Source organism: Arachis stenosperma, chromosome 6 (genome assembly GCF_014773155.1).
Source record: "Arachis stenosperma cultivar V10309 chromosome 6, arast.V10309.gnm1.PFL2, whole genome shotgun sequence".
Taxonomy (NCBI): domain Eukaryota; kingdom Viridiplantae; phylum Streptophyta; class Magnoliopsida; order Fabales; family Fabaceae; genus Arachis; species Arachis stenosperma.
This window is the reverse complement of record NC_080382.1, coordinates 119239148-119254081: the sequence shown is the minus strand read 5'-3', so window position 1 is coordinate 119254081 and position 14934 is coordinate 119239148. Positions and strand designations below refer to the sequence as shown.

The window sequence follows — 14934 nt, the reverse complement described above, 5'->3', positions numbered from 1 at the left end:
TACCACACACAATATTAAATACAAATTAATAATAAAAATAGAGTAGTAAAATGATTAAAAAAATAATTGGAAGAGACAATAGGTAATTTAGATGGAATATTGTGCGAAAATAATGGTGGAGGGTCAGTTTTTTCAGTAGATGGAACATTGCGTGAAAATAGTGGTAGAAGGTTAGTACTTCTAGCAGATGGAATATTGTGTGAAAATGGTGGTGGAAGGCTAGTATTTCTAACAGAAACAGAAAATATTTTTTACAGAGCCAAGAGTGAAAGTAGCACAATAATTTCTTTTATTTTGAAGTAAAAAATTTATTTTAATGGGAGTGATAAAATAACTTTTAAAAATGAGAAAACTCATATTTTTGTACTTCTTCAAAAGCTCTTAATTAATTTTTCAAGAAGTTAAAAATATTTCTCAAAATGGTAGTAAACACATATAATGTGGCTTTTCATAATTCAAAAATAAAAAAAATAGCTTTTACTATTTTTCAAGTGGGCTATCAATCTAAATGCCAAGTATTAAAGAATAAATGATAATGTTCTAGCAAGGATACTCTTCCCTAGCTATACGTTGGCTCCTCATTGCTCGGTATGCTTTATAACTTGAACCGAACCGGGGATATCCTCGTGAACTCGGATCTGAGCGTGGTACCTGCAAAAAGGACTCCGACGCCCAAGTCAATAAAGGAATCACTTAAACAAAAGCGTGCATATGATTGGAACGCTATTTGGTAGTATGTTATTGTGGAATGAATTTACTGTGTGCTTTATCGTTGATGCCGTGGCCATTTTATAGCCTAGTTTAGTATGGAGCTAGTAGTTGGTTTCGTCTGAGATCTTAGCGCCTGATCTCATCACAAGATTGAGGAGAGCGTTCTATTAAGATAGAGCCATTTTCATGATAGGTCGTGCTGAGGTATGACTCGGTTTTGCCCGAGATCTTAGGGGTACAATACACAACCCCCAAGATTGACTTGTTGTAATTCAGTAAGTTGAGCTTTTTCTTATAGAGTCATACCTCGGTATTTTTTAAGGTAAAATACTGAAGCCCCTAAGCTCAACATGCGTTTCAAGCTTGGATTTTGAAAAAAAATGGATTTAAATTAAAAAATGTTTTTGAAAAAGTTTTGCTTTGTGAATTGGGCTGCAATAAATTTATGCTAGGCTGTGTTGGATCCGGACCGTTTCTGCATTGGGCGCGTGTTTATTGTTTTTTCAACTTCCCACTAGAATAGTGGGTTGTAATTAAACCTTTACCGTTTCTTTTACGAGACACAACTTCAGTTGTAAAATTTGATAAGTGTGAGAAGACGTGTCTTCCAGAGGTTAGTCTTTTCCTCCTCTTACTGTCTTCTCGTCTTCTTACTGTCTTCTCATTTTTTCTCCTTTGCTTTATTTTTTTTTTTGAAAAATGGTTAAAGAAAAAGAGAAAGAAAAGCTAAAGGTTGTCAAAGTGAACAAAGAAAACCCTTATCATTGGGTGCATGCTGATGTAAAAACTTGTGCGTCGTCGTTATGTGATTACGAGTCACTTCGTGGTTTGGAAGCCCTAAGGTTTGTTAGGGGGGTTCTGGCATTCGTGTCGAATTTCTTCCTTGTACCCATGAGGAGAGGGTTTGTGAGAGGAGAGGGGACTGGGATTATTTTTATATGTATGTCCTTTGCTTGTCTGAATTGCATGTGAAGTTTCCTTTCACAGATTTTGAGTGTAAGGTTTAACTCAGCTGAACTGTGCTCTGTCGTAGTTACGTCCAAATTTCTGGGCATTTTTGCGTGTATTTGAATGTCTGATGAGTTTTCTGAATTCTCCTGCTTCTCTAATGTTTTCCTTTCTTTGTTTCAATCGAAAGGGGTACGTAAAGGGCTTTGGGTGTTTCTGAGTAGTTTTCCTGGCCGTCCTATTTTCCTATTGCATAAATCTTCCTTTAAAAACTTTAAATTTATGTTTGTAAAGGTTCGTTCTTTGGAGTCTGAATATCCTTTTTATTTAGATAGGGAGTTGATAGAGAAATATCCTTTGTACTGGTGTTTTGAACCGTTGCAAATCCTCGAAGCTAGTGAGAGGAGTGAGGAGGAGGACTGTTTGTTAGAATTTCAAAAATTTTGCTGATGGGGAGTGTTTGCCTATTCCTGACTTACTGAGATACGAAGAGGAAAATGACAAAGAAGGGCTGGAATTGTATATAGGTAATTTTGGTTTTATATGTTTTGATTTTGTTTGATTGCCTATTATTCATCCCTTGCTTTTTGTAGGTAGTAGAGTTCCGAATTTGAATGCTGCTAAATTTCAAGCATACTTGAAGAAGAAAAGTGAGAAGGGTTGTAGTGCATCCGGGGCTGTTAAAGAGACAGAAGGGAATATTGCTTTTTTCCTCTGCTCAGCCTCTTCCTTCTCCAAAATGGAGGATGACTGAATCAAAAAAGTCTCTGCAAGTGATTTCTGAAGGTGATCAAAGTGCTGCTGTGAAGTCTGTTTTTGAAAGGCAACGAAAACTACATGGTTTTATTCCTGGAGCGAATCCGCATTTTGTGTGGAGTGATTAGTTTCCAATTTCTGAGCTTGCTATCGTGTGTCCCAGTATCCTGGAGACATGGGTCTCATGCGTCGGACTGGAGTTAAGGGGATGGGCAAGTTTATTCAGGTTGGATTTTTTGTTTACTTCTTTTTCGTCTTTGTGAGGCTTTTTTATTGTGTTTTTTCCTTGTCTCTTGTAGATTGTTGCTTCTCTGCTGTTGTGTGTTGATCGTGCTACTGAACTATTGGGCTCAGAACAATAGGTAATGGTGGAGAAGGCTTCATCTCTTGAGAGTCTGCTAAAAGAGAGGGAAGAGGTCATCATTGACGTGACCTCAAAAATAAAGGAGAGAGAGAGAATGAAGTTTCTTGTATTCAAGAACAAATTAGACTATTACAAGCTGAGGTTAAGGAGAAAGATAAGGTCAAGGGTGAAATGACCGCTCGTCTCAGCGAGCTTGATGAGGAGAAGATGGATATGTTTGTAGCTGGTTTTGAACGTGCCGCCAGCCAGGTCACATTGTTTTCTCCGAACTTTGATGTGAGGAGACTTAATATGACCAAAGTTGTTGTGAATCGGGAACTTGCAAATGATGAAGCTGGCAAGGAGCAGGCTGAAAGCGTTCCTCCTCCTTCTTAAAAAATGTGTGTACTTTAGTTGTGTTTATTTTAAGGTTGTTTTTTCGAGTTGTTTCGGAATATTTTGAACTTGTTTTGCCTGACAATTTTGGTGTTAGTTTTAACTGCTATGATACTTTATAAACTGCATGTGGATGAATGTGGACTCTAGCTTTGGTTTGCTAGTTAGATAATAGATGCTATTTTATCTCTGCAAATAGTTTGGACAAGGATCCCAGATCGGGAACTTTTTAGTTTTTGTTGGAAGCTCTTTTCATCTGTATGCATTGTCCCTTATTTGATGATGATTTTTGAATTTGGCGTTTCCGACCTATGTGGTCGGTTTCATTATTAGTAAGATGGATGCAATTTCCGTCGTTGTTTTGTCGGTTTGACGATATACAGTTAGTATAGATAGTGGAGCAGGGTGTGATGAATTTTATTAGTATACGAATCAATCTGTCGAGGAAGGTATGAAGTGGTCGGCCTCGTTAAAACCTGTCCGAGTAAAACCCTCCTTAGGGATAAAACCTCGTGATCAGGAAAAAGAGTACCTGACCATTCAATATGTACATATGAATTCAACTGTAATAGATTTTTAAAGATGAAATATTCCAAGTGTTAGAAAGATCTGTTCCTTCTAGTGTTTCGAGAGAGTATGCTCCTTTTCCGACGACTTTGGAGATGCAGAAGGGGCGTTCCCAATTAGTAGCTTGCTTTCCCTGTCCTGGTGGTTTCCGGACTTCTTCCATTTGTCGTAGGACCAAGTCTCCTTCTTGTAAGGTTCTTGGTTTCACCTTTTTGTTGTATGGCTTTCGCATTGCTGCATGCATGTCTTGCTGCCTTAGTTCTGTGAGGCTTCGTTCTTCGCTTATTAGGTCGGGCTCGGTTGATCTGGTTTCTGAGTTATCCTGTGGTGCACGAAATTGTGATCACACATTTCACAATTCCACACAACTAACCAGCAAGTGCACTGGGTCATCCAAGTAATACCTTACGTGAGTAAGGGTCGATCCCACGGAGATTGTCGGCTTGAAGCAAGCTATGGTCATCTTGTAAATCTCAGTTAGGCAGATTCAAATACTTATGAGGTTTTGATAATTAACAGATAAATAAAACATAAAATAAGATAAAGATACTTATGTAATTCATTGGTGGAAATTTTATATAAGCATTTGGAGATGCTTTGTTCCTTCTGAATCTCTGCTTTCCTGTTGTCTTCCTCCAATCATGCATCCTCCCTTCTATGGCAAGCTGTAAGTTGGTGGATCACTATTGTCCAACACAATTGAGAGCATGCCAATTGGGCTTCTGTAGCTTAAGAAAATCCACTTCCAGTGCAGCAGGGTCAGAATCCAACAGCATCTGCAGTCCTTTCTCAGCCTCTGAATCAGATTTTTGCACAGGTCCCTCAATTTCAGCTAGAAAATACTTGAAATCACAAAAAATACATAAACTCATAGTAAAGTCCAGAAATGTGATTTTTGCATAAAAATAATAAAAATATGCTAAAAAGTAACTAAAACTTACTAAAAACTTCCTAAAAACAATGCCAAAAAGCGTATAAATTATCCGCTCACCACAACACCAAACTTAAATTGTTGCTTGTCCCCAAGAAACCAAAAACAAAATAGGATAAAAAGAAGAGAATATACAATAAATCTCAAAATGTCAATGAAACTTAGTTCTAATTAGATGAGCGGGGCTAGTAGCTTTTTGCTTCTAAATAGTTTTGGCATCTCACTTTATCCTTTGAAGTTCGGAATGATTGGCATCTATAGGAACTCAAAATTCAGATAGTGTTATTAATTCTCCTAGTTTAGTATGTTGATTCTTGAACACAGCTACTTTATGAGTCTTGGCCGTGATCCTAAGCATCTTGTTTTCCAGTATTACCACCGGATACATAAATGCCACAGACACATAACTAGGTGAACCTTTTCAGATTGTGACTCAGCTTTGCTAGAGTCCCCAGTTAGAGGTGTCCAGAGTTCTTAAGCACACTCTTTTTCTTTGGATCACGACTTTAACCACTCAGTCCCAAGCTTTTCACTTGGACCTTCATGACACAAGCACATGGTTAGGGACAGCTTGATTTAGCCGCTTAAGCCAGGATTTTATTCCTTTGGGCACTCCTAACCACTGATGCTCAAAGCCTTGGATCCTCTTTACCCTTGCCTTTTAGTTTAAAGGGTTACTGGCTTTTTGCTCTTGCCTTTTGGTTTAAAGAGCTATTGGCTTTTTCTGCTTGCTTTTTCTTTTTCTTTCTTCTTTTCTTTATTTTTCGCATTTTTTTTCACGCTTTGTATTTTTCACTACTTTTTCTTGCTTCAAGAATCAATTTTATGATTTTTCAGATTATCAATAATATTTCTCCTTTTTCATTATTCTTTCAAGAGCCAACAATTTTAACATTCATAAATTTTACTATAAAAAATATGCAGTGTTCAAGCATTCATTCAGAAAACAAAAAAGTATTGCCACCACATCAAAATAATTAAACTAATTTCAAGATAGAATTCGAAATTCATGTACTTCTTGTTCTTTTGTAATTAGAAACATTTTTCATTTAAGAAAGGTGTGAGATTCATGGAATCATTCATAGCTTTAAGACATAGACACTAGACACTAATGATCATGTAATAAAGACACAAACATAGACAAAACATAAATCATAAAAATTGAAAAACAGAAAAATAAGAACAAAGAAATTAAAGAACGGGTCCACCTTAGTGATGGCGGCTAGTTCTTCCTCTTGAAGATCCTATGGAGTGCTTGAGCTCCTCAATGTCTCTTCCTTGCCTTTGTTGCTCTTCCCTCATGGCTCTTTGGTCCTCTCTAATTTCATGGAGGATAATGAAATGCTCTTGGTGCTCTATCCTTAGTTGCTCCATGTTGGAACTTAAATCCCCTAAAGAGGTGTTGAGTTGTTCCCAATAGTTGTGTGTAGGAAAATGCATCCCTTGAGGCATCTCAGGGATTTCTTGATGAGGGACTTCCTCATGCGCTTGTTGAGATCCATGAGTGGGCTCTCTTGTTTGCTCCATCCTCTTTTTAGTGATGGGCTTGTCCTCTTCAATGAGGATGTCTTCCTCTATGACAATTCCGACTAAATTGCATAGGTGACAGATGAGATGAGGAAAGGCTAACCTTGCCAAAGTGGAGGGCTTGTCAGCTACCTTGTATAGTTCTAGAGGTATGATCTCATGAACTTCTACTTCCTCTCCAATCATGATGCTATGGATCATGATAGCCTGATCCACAGTTACTTTGGATTGGTTGCTAGTAGGAAGGAGAGAGCGTTGGATGAACTCTAACCACCCTCTAGCCATGGGTTTGAGATCAAGTCTTCTCAGTTGAACCGGCTTGCCTTTGGAGTCTTTCTTCCATTGGGCTCCTTCTACACAGATGTCCATGAGGACTTGGTCCAACCTTTGATCAAAGTTGACCCTTCTTGTGAAAGGATGAAGATCTCCTTGCATCATTGGCAAGTTGAATGCCAACCACACATTTTCCGGACTGAAATCCAAGTATTTCCCCCAAATCATTGTGAGCCAATTCTTTGGGTTCGGGTTCACACTTTGATCATGGTTCTTAGTGATTCATGCATTAGCATAGAACTCTTGAACCATTAAGATTTCGACTTATTAGATGGGGTTGGTGAGAGCTTCCCAATCTCTTCTCTGAATCTCTTGTCGGATCTCCAAATATTCGCTCTTTTTCAGCTTGAAGGGGACCTCGGGGATCACTTTCTTCTTGGCCACAACTTCATAGAAGTGGTCTTGATGGACCTTTGAGATGAACCTCTCCATCTCCCATGACTCGGAGGTAGAAGCAATTGCCTTTCCTTTCCTCTTTCTAGAGGTCTCTCCAGTCTTAGGTGCCATTAATGGTTATAGAAAAATAAAAAGCAATACTTTTTCCCACACCAAACTTAAAAGGTTTGCTCGTCCTCGAGCAAAAGAAGAAAGAAAGGAGTAGAAGAATAAGAAATGGAGGAGATAGAGGTGGAGGAGTGGTTTGGCCAAGGGGGTTTGGAGTGTTTATGATGTGTGAAAATGAAGGAGTAAGGAGGGGTATATATAGGGTAAGGGGGAGAGGGAATCCATGTGAGAGGGGTTGGGTTTGGGAGGGAAATGGATTGAATTTGAGTGGGTGTGGGTAGGTGGGTTGTATGATGGGAAATATTGGATGGATGTGAGTGGTGAAAAGGTTATGGGGAAGAGGGTAGGCTTTGATAGGTGAATAGTGTTTGGGGAAGGGTGTTATGGAAAGATGTGAAGAGGAGTGAGAATGAGTTGGGGTAGGTAGGGATCCTGTAGGGTCCACAGATCCTGAGGTATTAAGGATTTCTCATCTCTGCACCTTTCTGGTGTTTAAACGCCCTTTGTGTGGCATCTCTGGCGTTGAATGCCAGGCTGCTGCCCATTTCTGGCGTTTAACGCCCAGAATGCTGCCAGACTGGATGTTAAACGCCCATTCTGCTACCCTTACTGGCGTTTAACGCCAGCCAGACGTCAGACACTCTTTTCTAGCGTTAAACGCTAGTTTGTGTGCCATTTCTGGCATTTAACGCCCAGAATGGTGCCAGACTGGGCGTTAAACGCCACTTTGCTAGCCTTACTGGCGTTTAAATGCCAGTAAGCTCGCCCTCTAGGGTGTGCTATTTTTTGCTGTTTTTGATTCCTGCTTTAATTCTGTAGCTATTTTTGTGACTCCACATGATCATCAACCTAAAGAAGACATAGACTAACAATGGAAAATAAAATGAAAGAGTAATTAATATAGATAAATAAAATTGGGTTGCCTCCCAACATGTGCTTCTTTAATGTCAATAGCTTGATAGGAAGCTCTTACAGAGCTTCACAGGTGCTCAGAGCATGATTGTGGCCTCCCAACACCAAACTTAGAAGTTGAGTGTGGGGGCTTTGTCTGACTCTGTATTGAGAGATGCTTTTCATGCTTCTTCTCCATGTTTACAGAAGAAGATCCTTGAGTCTTAAACACAAGGTAGTCCTCATTCAATTGAAGGACTAACTCCCCCCTGTCCACATCAATCACAGCCTTTGATGTGGCTAAGAAGGGTCTTCCAAGGATGATGGATTCATCCTCATCCTTCCCAGTGTCTAGGATTATGAAATCAGCAGGGACGTAAAGGCCTTCAACCTTCACTAAGACATCCTCTACAAGTCCCTAAGCCTGTTTCATTGATTTATCTGCCATCTCTAGTGAGATTCTTGCAGCTTGTACCTCAAAGATCCCTAGTTTCTCCATTACAGAGAGTGGCATGAGGTTGATACCTGACCCCAGGTCACCCAGAGCCTTTTCAAAGTTCATGGTGCCTATGGTGCAAGGTATTAAGAACCTTCCGGGATCCAGTTTCTTTTGAGGCAATGTCTGCTGAATCCATGTATTCAGTTCATTGATGAGCAATGGAGGTTCATCCTTCCAAGTCTCATTACCAAATAACTTGGCATTTAGCTTCATGATTTCTCCTAGATACTGAGCAACTTGCTCTTCAACTGTGTCTTCGTCCTCTTTAGAGGAAGAATATTCATTAGAGTTTATGAATGACAATAGTAAGTTCAGTGGAATCTCTATGGTCTCTGTAGGAGCCTCGGATTCCTTTGGTTCCTCAATAGGGAACTTCTTATTGGTCAGTGGACGTCTCTTGAGGTCTTCCTCACTGGGAATCACTGCCTTTTCACTCTCTCCAGGTTCGGCCATTGTGGTTGTAGTTATGGCCTTGCACTCTCTTTTGGTATTCTCTTCTGTATTGCATGGGAGAGTACTAGGAGGAGTTTCAGTAACTCTTTTACTCAGCTGGCCCACTTGTGCCTCCAAATTTCTGATGGAGGACCTTGTTTTATTCATGAAACTGAGAGTGGCTTTAGATAGATCAGAGACTATGTTTGCTAAGCCAGAGAGGCTCTGTTCAAAATTCTCTGTCTGTTGTTGAGAAGATGATGGAAAAGGTTTGCTATTGCCAAACCTATTTCTCCCACCATTATTGTTGTTGAAGCCTTGTTGAGGCTTCTGTTGATCCTTCCATGAGAAATTTGGATGATTCCTCTATGAAGGATTATAGGTGTTTCCATAGGATTCTCCCATGTAATTCACCTCTTCCATTGTAGGATTCTCAGGGTCATAAGCTTCTCCTTCAGAGGAGGCTTCTTTAGAACTACCAGATGCAGCTTGCAATCCAGTCAGATTCTGAGAAATCATATTGACTTGCTGAGTCAATATTTTGTTCTGAGCCAATATGGCATTCAGAGTATCAATCTCAAGAACTCCTCTCTTCTGAGTCGTCCCATTATTCACAGGATTTCTTTCAGAAGTATACATGAACTGGTTATTTGCAACCATCTCAATGAGTTCCTGGGCTTTTGCAAGTGTTTTCAGATGAAGGGATCCACCAACAGAATGGTCTAATGACATCTTGGATATTTCAAACAGACCATCATAGAATATACATATGATGCTCCATTCTGGAAACATGTCAGAAGGACACCTTTTGGTTAATTGCTTGTATCTTTTCCAAGCTTCATAGAGGAATTCACCTTCCTTCTGTCTGAAGGTATGGACGTCCACTCTGAGCTTGCTCATCTTTTAAGGTGCAAAGAATTTGGTCAAGAAAGCATTGACTAGCTTGTCCCAAGAGTTCAGGCTTTCTCTAGGCTATGAGTCTAACTATGTTCTAGCTCTGTCTCTCACAGCAAAGGGGAAAAGCATAAGTCTGTAGACCTCGAGATCAACCCCATTGGTCTTAACAGTATCACAGATCTGCAAGAATTTAGCTAAGAATTGATGAGGATCTTTCGATGGAAGCCCATAAAACTTGCAATTCTGCTACATTAGAGAAACTAATTGAGGTTTAAGCTCAAAGTTGTTTGCTCCAATGGCAGGAATTGAGATGCTTCTTCCATAGAAATTGGAAGTTGGTGCAGCATAGTCACCAATCATCTTCCTTGCATATCTGGCATTGTTGTTGGGTTCGGCTGCCATGTCTACTTCTTTTTGAATTTTTCTGTAAGATCCTCTCCGGAGTGTTGTGGTTTAGCTTCTCTTAGCTTCTTCTTCAGAGTCCTTTCAGGTTCAGGATCAGCTTCAACAAAAATATTTTTATCCCTGTTTCTGCTCATATGAAAAAGAAAAGAACAAAGGGAGTAGTGGAATCCTCTATGTCACAGTATAGAGATTCCTTGAGGTGTTAGAAGAAAAGAAGAATAGAGGAATGGGTAGAGAGAGAATGAGAAAAATTCGAACACAGAGAGAGAGAGAGAGAGAGGGTTCAAATTATAAGTAGAAGAGAAGTGCTAGCAAATAAATAGAAAGAGATGGGAGAGAGAGTATTCGAAAATTGAATTTAAAACAAGTAGTTAATTAAAAAGAATTTAAAAAAAAGGTTAGTGATTTTCGAAAATTGGAAGTGAAAAAGTGGTTAGGTGGTTTTGAAAAAGATAATAAATAGTAATTAGTTGAAAAAGATTTGAAAATAATTTTGAAAAGATAAGAAGTCAGAAAAAAGATTTTGAAATCAAAATTTGAAAAAGATATGATTGAAAAAGATTTGATTTTAAAAAGATATGATTGAAAAAGATTTGATTTTTAAAATTGATGACTTGACTAACAAGAAATTAAAAGATATGATTCTAAAATTCAAAGGTTGAACCTTTCCTAACAAGAAAGTAACAAACTTGTAATTTTTTGAATCAAAACATTAATTGTTAGTAAGGACTTTGGAAAATGTGAAAAGATAAGATTTTAAAATTATGAATTAAAACATGAAAATTTGAAAAAAAAATTGAATTTAAAACGAACACTACTAGAAAACTAGTTATTACAGACGGATATTTCCGATGGATTTTATCCCACGGAAATACAGACGGAATTTCAGAGGAATTTTTTGTCGGAAAATAAAAAAAATGAATTAGCATAAATTACAGACGGAAAAGAAAATCCGTCGATAATTCTGTCGGAAAAATTAATTTTTTTCGTGGGAAATGGTTACAGACGGAAAAACAGACGGATTTTTCGTCTGTAATTAAATGGACAAAAACGGTGCGTTTTGTTAAATTATTACAGACGGAAAAATCCATCTTTAATTTAAAAATTTCCGTCGGTAATACTGACTTAAACCTAAACGTTGCTTCTATACCTTCGAGCTCCACAGTTACACTCCACAGTTTCACAAGCAGCTTCAGACTCCATTCACACTCCAAATCTTGCTCCTCAGTGCCACATTCTTCCATCACCGCTGTTCCATAACCACAGTCATCCACCGCATTCTTCCATCATCAACACCTTTGGGACTTCCATCACTCTCGTCGTCATTGTCAATCATCACTCTCTGGGTAAACCTAACTCTACTTTTATGAGTATAAATTTTAATCCTCCTTCAGTGACTTTTTCTTCTCTTCAAATCCAACACCGATGGTGACTATATTTTCTTCCAGTTAGTTTGATTGCTGCTTGATTTCATTTCCGATTTGGAATTAAGCTAGGGTTTGCTTTTGATTTTGTGATTTATTTGGTTGCTGTGATGAATTTTTTATTTAATCAAAGCATTTCGAATGATGCATGTAAGCTGTTTGATGAAAAGTCTCCGAAACATTCTTCTATCTTGTTATGTGCTTTCTCATAAGAAAACATACTTGCTCTTCTAACTACACAGTGGTTTTCTGTGAAGGTCCCTTGAACAAACAGAACATGGAGTTTTTCTGAGCTGGGTTGGAGCTGAATCCAAGGTACGTGATTAAATTCGTTCTTGTTACATCCTATATATTACGGAAATTAAACTTTAAAAATCTTGATCAAAATTTTAGTAGTGACCTCATATCGAAGATAGTGTTTGTTTCGGTATGGTACTGAAATTAGTTCAATCCTTTAGGGTTAATGTTAATTAATTATTTTTAATTGACAAGTTCCTTTCATGATAGGTAATATATATGCATCAAACTCCGTTTAATGTAACTGGAAGTCTGGAAGCATGGACAGGTGGAACCAGAACTACATTATTATCATCATTTTGTTGGTTCTCACTTGGTTCCTTGTTTTAATTATCATCATGATAATATATCTTACGCATTGTAAAAGAAACAAATAATCAAATATATAGGAACCTTTGTATATATTAGGAGCCTACTAATAGAAGTCTATAACAAACTGAATCCCGGAAGGGACTGAAATTAGGGGCACCGCGTTGATTTGATCGAAGGCTAAGTTTTGTAATTTTTTTCCCACGAGAAATTTTGGACTAACACTTTGTTTTGCAATAAATTTTTATATTTTAAAAAATTTACTTTAGTCGAAAAAGGGATTAATTTGTCTTATAAAATCTTCTATTCAACTTCTCCATCCTGACATCAAGTGTTCTCATTGCTTTATTCTGTGACAAACTTTACTTATTTGTTTATTTAAATTATTGATTAGTTTATTATATTAATAAAATATATTTTACTTAAATAATGGAAATAAATAAACAAAATTATTTGAAAATTAAAATAAAAAGATAATAACATTGTTATATTTGCCGATCCTGCTCTTTACTATATTACCTGGTTTATCTATGCGTTTGAGTGTGTATGTGTCAGAAAGGGAATGATATCATAGTTTATAATACTGGTGGATTTTTGGCTTTTCATGAGCTAATTTGCCTCTAATAACAGTTGGCTAATTGCTATTGAGTTGCTATTCTCTTGTAGAGGAGAAACGACTGGGTACTTAACTTTGTTTTGTGCCCCTTTTTACTGTCAGTATATGCCATCTATATGAGATTGACTTATTAATAGGCAATGTTTATTGGCTGTAAGATTCACTGACTAATGTACTTTTGTAAAATAGAACCTTTTGGTGGTAATTTGTGAATGGCTGAAATCTGTAATTCATGTTAAATATATTGTCATAAAGGTAAGTTTCATGTTAGCGTACTACAAATTTGCAGGTTACAGATGGAACATTCCTTGAAGAACCTGGTTCTGGTGCAGTAGCAACTGTTGATAACAAAAAGGTCTTTGTTGGGACATTGGATTGGATCACCAGGTACTGGAGTATTTGATTTTTATCATTCTCTAAAAATATACAGGGTAGGATGCACTTCAAATTTTATTTATTTTTAAAATTTAATTTATTTAAAGGAATTTTTTTTTCTATTTTTTTCAAATGAATGCAGCATATTGCTGATTATGCTTGCTTTAGATTCATCCATGTTACTAAGATACTGGATGGTAGCTTTGTTCTTTTTTTTTTCTTAACAAAAATGTATATACATATTTACACTCAGATTTTGAAATGAAATGAAAATGTCATTTTAGATAATGAAAAGCAAATCCTGATAGATTATTCACAAGCTTAATATTTAGTTTGCTACATTAAAATAAATTTGGTGGAAGCTGAAGTTATTAGTGAGAGATTGAATTCATTTATTTGTTCCCTTCAAAATATTTTAAATTCTGCACTACTGTAACATGTTTTTAGCCTCAGCTAACTACTTATTTATCCCACTCAATCCTCCAATGCTACACGAAGACTTGTTTTTACTCCATGTGCGTTAAATGCAAAATAATAGAATAATATTCATTCTGATTTCTTTTTTTCTTTTAACCCCGTCATTGTTGAGATCCAATTTAAGAGAAATCCTTTCTATAAACGCCACTCTCTGATGCAGTCCAAGTAGGAAAATCAGAGATACTATTTTAATAATTTCAGTGTTGTCGTTTTGGAAAAGGAAGGTAAAGGCAATTGGTCCAATCCAAATTAGCTTCTTTCAGTTTCAATTGTAAACGCATATTAATTCAATCTTAATTTCCTCTGCCTAGTTAATGGAAGTTGATAAGTAACGTGGTAGTTTCCCACAAAATATCATGGCGCTATTATCTCATGGTTTGGTAGGTTGTATTATCATGATTAGCATATATATATATTGTTGGTAGTTTCCCACAAAATTCGAATCTTAAGATGCCTTTTGTTCTTCACATGTTAGCATATATATATTTAGCTTGATAGTTAAAATAAATCTGCACATAGATATACTTGATTTCTTATTTAACTTGATTATTTACCATCTCAGAATTCTTATAAACTATAACAAAACATTGTTGGAAAATTATTAGCTACTGCAATTGGGATTGCAAAGAAGCCAGAAAATACTAAAAAAATTCATTGTTGTAAGTTTGCACTCATTCTGTTTTGAAATTATTGTAGTTGGCTTCACACCATCTTGTATTAAAACTCTGCACTAGAACCAGAGTTTTCACACCATCATATAGCTGAGGATATTGACATTAGATATGAGCAATTCTATTTTAAATATTTAGTTTCAATTCTATTTTAAATATTTAGAATCATGAACTGGAGTTATTTTCTTGTATCCAAAAAGAGCTTAATACTGTGTTATTTTCTTGTCTTATCTTATATTATAGTATCTTTTTTATGTGCAGAGCCATTTTTTTATTGATGACGATGATGAGGAATTTTTTTGGAAGGCTTTCAAATATAGGACAAGTAAGCAATTTAGCCAAATGATGTCGGATATCCGTGAGGGTGTGGATACAACCCACGAATGGCTAATTCCTGCTTACAAAAAGTTGTTGGAAAAATACTGGGAAACGGATGAGAAATGGAAAAATATAAGGAAAAAAGCGAGGGAGAATCGAGCGTCACTCTTAGGTGGTTCTGTCCATTGCGGTGGTTCTATTCCACTGAGCTCAACTATAGAGAGGATGGTAACATAATTTAAGTGGCTTTAGATCTTATTTAATAGACATTTATTTATATAAAATTTTTTTATTCTGTGTTTATGTG

General features: G+C 36.9%; 1 non-coding gene across 1 annotated transcript; it reads left to right on the top strand.

Annotated features, from left to right (window-relative positions):
* Positions 1-9628: 9628 nt before the first annotated feature.
* Positions 9629-9732, top strand: LOC130937528 (small nucleolar RNA R71). Its single transcript, XR_009068743.1, has one exon. It is a non-coding gene; the product is annotated as a small nucleolar RNA R71 (small nucleolar RNA).
* Positions 9733-14934: the final 5202 nt, after the last annotated feature.